At 41.4% G+C, this 5,663-nt stretch overlaps 1 pseudogene; it reads right to left on the bottom strand.

Moving 5' to 3' along the window:
* Positions 1-4,243: 4,243 nt before the first annotated feature.
* Positions 4,244-4,527, bottom strand: LOC102845281 (annotated as a pseudogene).
* Between the last annotated feature and the right edge of the window lie 1,136 nt (positions 4,528-5,663).

The raw sequence follows: 5,663 nt of genomic DNA, 5'->3' as shown, positions 1-5,663 counted from the left end.
TGCAATTGGGTTGTTTACCTTTTTCTTGTTGAGGTGCTGGAGTATCCCATAAATTTTAGATATGAGTCCCTTATTAGATAGGTCATTAGCAAATATTTTTTCCCGGTTTGTGGCTTTCATTTTTAGCCTGTTGGAAAATTTTTTTGGTGTGCACAGGGATTTGATTTTTAGGTCTTAATCTTCTATTTTGTTCTCTCCTGATTCAAGGATTTTATTCTTGGAAGACTTGGCATACTGTGGATTGGGGCTTCTAGAGTCATTCCAAGATTTTCTTTAATGAAGATTATAGTCTTTGGCTTTGCTCCTAGGTCCTTGATTCGCCTTGAGTTGGTTATTTTGTATGATGTGAGATGTAGATCTTGCTTGAGTTTTCTATAGATGGTTTGGAAAGATTGGAACCCTTATTCACTGCTGGTGGGAGTGTAAATTGGTGCAACCACTATGACAGATAGTATGGTGCTTTCTCAAAATTCTGGCAATAGAAAAACCATTTGATCCAGCAATTCCACTACTTGGAATATACCCTAAAGACACACACACACACACACACACACACACACACACACACACACACACACACATCTTAAATGCTCATCAACAAATGAATGTATAGAAAAATTACAGTATACTAAAAAAATGGAAAAAATACACAAAACTAAAAAATAATTACACAACACGGGGTAAGCCTGGAGAACATTATGCTGAGTGAAATATCTTGGTCATAAAAGGTACTGCATAGCACCACTGCTATAAAGCAGGTCTGACATGTCAGGTTGGGAGGAGAATAGGATAAAAGTGGATAGATAAAGAATATTGTATTGGAACAAATGAAGGAAATAACTATTTAAAAGGAATATATGATTAGGCATCATATGTATGACGATAGCCCAGAATAAGAGGTACATTGCAAGGAGGACTGGGGCAGGGGGAGGGAGATAATTGTGCAACAATGAATGAACATTGTTTTTTTTTAAAGTGAACTGGAGGAAGGGGAAGGGAGGGAGAGGGGTAAAATGTGTAATAATGAATGAATGAAAGAAAAGAAGACTTCTGTAAATTTTCACTAAAATTGTTGTTGTTGTTTGTTGTTATGTGCCATCGAGTCATTTGCGACTCATAGAGACCCTATGTACAACAGCCCTAAACCCTGCTCTATCCTGTGTCAATCGCACTGCCTCTGACACACCCATCCCAATTACCCCAGTCACTGAATCAATCCATCTCATAGAGGGTCTTCCCCTCTTGCGCCATCCCTCCACCTTCGCAAACATAATGTCCCTCTCCAGGGACCTGTCCCTCCTTGCAACATGCCCAAAGTATGTCAGACAAAGCCCCAGAATCCGTGCTTTCAAGGAGTTGCTTGGTTTAACCCTCTCCAGGACGAATCTGTTCGTTTTCTTGGCAGTCCAGGGTACATTCAATACTCTTCTCCAGCACCACAGCTCAAAGGCATCAATTCTCCTTTTGTCCTCCCTAGTCATTGTCCAACTCTCTGATGCATAACAAGTGATTGCAAAGACCCTGGCCTGTATCAGCTGAACCTTAGTCTCCAGAGAGACACCGTTGCTCTTGAGTACTTTAGAGAGGTCCCTAACAGCAGACTTTCCCATCGCAATACGATTTTTGATTTCCTGACTGCTGGTGCCAAGAGTGTTGACCATGGAGCCGAGCAAACTAAAGCTGTGAACAATCTCAATCTCATCACCATCCATCCTAATTCTACCAATTGGTCCAGTGGTGAGAATCTTTGTCTTCTTGACATTGAGCCTCAGTCCATACTGAAGGCTGCAGTCCATGACCCTCTTCAGCAAGTGCTTCAGGTCCTCCTCAGTTTCAGCAAGCAGGGGTGTGTCATCTGCATAATGCAGATCGTTAATAGATCTTCCACCAATCCTGATGCCACAATTCTCCTTATAGAGCCCAGCCTCCCGGATAATCTGCTCTGCACACAGGTTGAAAAGGTATGGAGACAGGACAATTTTTTTTTAAAAAGGTTAAGTAATGTGCTCACATGTCACAAAGTTAAGACATGTCATCAGCTTTGCCACCTAAGTCTGACTTCCAAAATGTGGGCTCTGCCTCTACTTTGCCACCTGCCAGGTCAGAGGATCTGATGAAAGTCAGCTCTGGGCAGAGATAAAAGCTGTTACTTCTCTCTCATGGGCCTAATTTGGGGGTCAGGGTTTACAGAGCAGTTTTTTTTAGTTACATAATGATTCTTTTGCAGGCAGGCTCAGCATGCCTAGCTCCTCAAAAATTTCTCTTTTAAACAATGTAAATTTTTCCCCCCAGGAACTAAGTTTTATAACTTTATATAAAAAATGGTAAAACCAAAGAACAGCATTATCTGTTAATCAAAACACCAGACAACGACAACGATAACAGTGATAAATGAAGCCTTCTAACAGGCATAAGACACTCTAAGGACTCTCAAGAAGAAAAGAAAATGTAACAAACAAGGCTGGTCCACAACATGTCAGGTCATTTGACCTCTGTGTTCAGGCTTCCCAACAATGTCCTTTAAGAAGTCTCAAGCCATTAATGGATTTTAAAATGAATTTGGTAGGTTTCAGCCAGTATTTTTTTTTTAAGGACAGAGGCTACTAGAAAATAGAACTAACTTATTTAGTTGTTGTTGTTATATTCAGTCTAGTTGACTATGACTTCTAGCGACCCTATGAACAATAACTCTGAACCTTGTCCTATTGTGAGCCAACCTCACTGTCTTGAACACTCCATTGTCAGAGTCACTATGTCAATCCATCTTAATCAGGGTCTTCCTCTCCTGTGCTGACCCTTAACCCTTCCAAGCAAGACATCCTTCTCCAGGGACTGGCCCCTTCTGAAAACATGTCCAAAGTATGTGAGTGGCTGTCTTGCTTCCAAGAAGCACCTTGGTTTCACTTTCTCCATGACAAATCTGTTTGTTCTCTTGACAGTCCATGGTATATTCGATACTCTTCTCCAACACCGCAACTCAAAGGCATCAAGTCTTCAGCCATCCTTATTAATTATGTAGCTTTCAAAGGCATAGCAATCAATTGAGAAGACGATTGTCTGGATTAGGCCCACTGTAGTCTCTAAACTGACTTTGTTGCTTTCTTTGCACTTTGGAGAGGTCTTTGGACAGTAGATTTTCGCAAGGTAACTCATCTTTTGATTTCCTGACTGCTGGTGTAAACAGTGTTGATTGTGGATCTGAGCAAGATTAAATAGTTAATAACCACGATCTTTTCTCCATCTATCATGATACTGCCTATTGGTCCTAACAGTGAAGATCTTTGTTTTCTTGATGTTGAGATACAATCTATATTGAAGGCTGCAGTTCTTGACATTCTGCAGCAAGTATTTCCAGTCCTGCTTTAGTTTCAGCAAGCAAGATTGTGTCATTTGTCTAACGCAGGGTGTTGACGAATCTTCCTTTGATCCTGATGACATATTCTTCTTCATAAAGTCCAGCCTCTTAAATGATCTGTTCAGTACATAGACTGAAAAAGTATGGAGAAAGGATATATCCCTGATGCACTCTTTTTTTTTTTATTATGAACTATGCAATGTTCTCTTGCTCTGTTCAGACAATGGCTTCCTGGTCTCAGCATAGGTTTTGCATGAGTACAGTCAAGTTTTCTAGGATTCCCATTCTTCTCAATGTTAGCTGCAATTTGATCCACACATTCAAATGCCTTTGTCTTTGCACAACAGACTTCCTTATGGTACTACTTCCTTTCAGCGAAGATTCATTTGACATCAGCAATGACATCGCCATTTTTGGATTATTTTCAGCAAGATTTTGCTTGCGTGTCATATTATGGATATTGTTCAATGATTTCCATATTCCATTGGATTATCATTTTTGGGAAAGGATAACTAGGATCTCTTCCAGTCAGTTGGCGCGGTAGTTGTCCTCCATATTTCTTGGCACAACCTGGTGAGGATGGCCAGGGCTGGATCTATTTGTTGAAATATGTATTTCATGTTTCAATTGATATTTCATCCCTTCCTGAGCTTTATTTGTTGCCAATTCCTGAGTAGTTTGAACTTCCTCCTGTGATGCCATTGGGTTTGTTTTGGTTTTTTTGATGGAGAAGAGATGTCTTTATTATTGGGTCGGCAGGTGCTCAGGAGCTCTTGGTGGGGCGGATATGCTTCCTTTTCACCGTTACAGGCTTCTGGCTGTGCAGGGTGACACTGGCTCAGTGGATGGTGGCCATGCGCAGGTTAGGCAGATACTTATTCTTGAGGATCATGTGTTGGATGCTGCTGAGAATGGCCAGGGCATTCTTGTGGATTGTGGTCTGCACTTAGGAAGGGGCTGCTCTCTCTGGCCTGACCTCTGCTTCATCACCACCACAGCCCCCTTGCCATCTGTGGCTGGCTCCACACCCATGTTCTTGTAGTAGATTGGTCCCTTGTATGGAAGGAATTGTGGGCTTTGAGATTATTGGGATCAGTATAGGTCTGCTTGTTCCACTTGGTCAGGATGTTGGAGAAGTTAAACATGACCATACATTGCAGGTGGGCAGACATGGCTGCAGCTCTCAGCCTGAGATGAAAAGAGACACTCCATTGGTTCTTTTTTTTTTTAAATTAAATTTTATTAATTTTAATGAACATTTACAGAGATTTTGGGTTTCCATTCATTCATTGTTGCACTATTTTCTCTACCTTCCTCCCTAGTTCGTTCCTCTCCCCCCCCACTTGAAAGTCTGTTTTAATTGTCCCATTGCCACAGTGCTTGTCAAAGCCAGTTCTGATTAATCTCTTTTGTCAGTATGTCCTTTGCCATTCCCTATCACTCCTCCCTGAGAGAGACTTCACCCTGATTCATAAAGAAAAGGGGATGGAGTATTCTCTTAGCTACTTCCTGCTGAAAAGGGACGCTGTAACTCCATTGGTTCTTGATCGCATGTTTTCCCTGTAACGGTTCTGTCAGCCAATTATTTTTGGTACAGTGACTCTGTATGCTTTCCATCTCCTTTTATGCTTCCTGGATGATTCAATATTTTGCTCATAACATCTTTAAGTATTGCAACTCGAGGTTTGAATATTGTAAGTATTATTTTAGAAGGCATTTATTTCATTCATATAGATGTCTGGAAGCAGATTACCAGGTATTGCATTCATAGAGCATCTGGATGGGTTTGAGCTACCACGCTTTCAGCTAGCAGCTAAAAGCATGACTGTTTCACCACTAGACCGCCTTCTCCAATTATCTAACACTTGGTTCTGACTCTTAGTGACCTGGCAGGATAAACTAGAATTGCCCCATAGAATTTCCAAGGTGCTAATCCTTACTCAGATCACCATATCTTTCTCTAAAGGAGTGGTTGGTGGATTCAAATCACTAATCTTTGGGTTAGCAGCCATACCACTGAGGCGTCAGGGTTTCTAACTGATAGATATTCCTGGATTAGACTAACTACTTCTCCTCCTTTGTGGACAAGAGGATGAAAGGATAAAGAAAGAGAATCCAAGTGTCCCCTACAGGGCTCTATGAGTTAGAAAGGCGAAGATTCTGCCATTGATGATTCTGACATGGAGTGTGGGAGAAGGACTAGTGTTCATCTCAACAAGGAAAAGCACTGGCCATAGCATGGAAGAGTGCGTGTCCTTCCCCTTCTCTGTGCTCTTCTTAGATGAAAGCTGTCAGCTTGACCTGGAAC

The sequence above is a fragment of the Elephantulus edwardii genome, unplaced genomic scaffold, assembly GCF_000299155.1.
Source record: "Elephantulus edwardii isolate Elephantulus edwardi_28Jun2011 unplaced genomic scaffold, EleEdw1.0 scaffold00053, whole genome shotgun sequence".
NCBI lineage: Eukaryota > Metazoa > Chordata > Mammalia > Macroscelidea > Macroscelididae > Elephantulus > Elephantulus edwardii.
The sequence above is the reverse complement of the archived record's forward strand: the minus strand, read 5'-3'. Positions and strand labels throughout refer to the sequence as shown.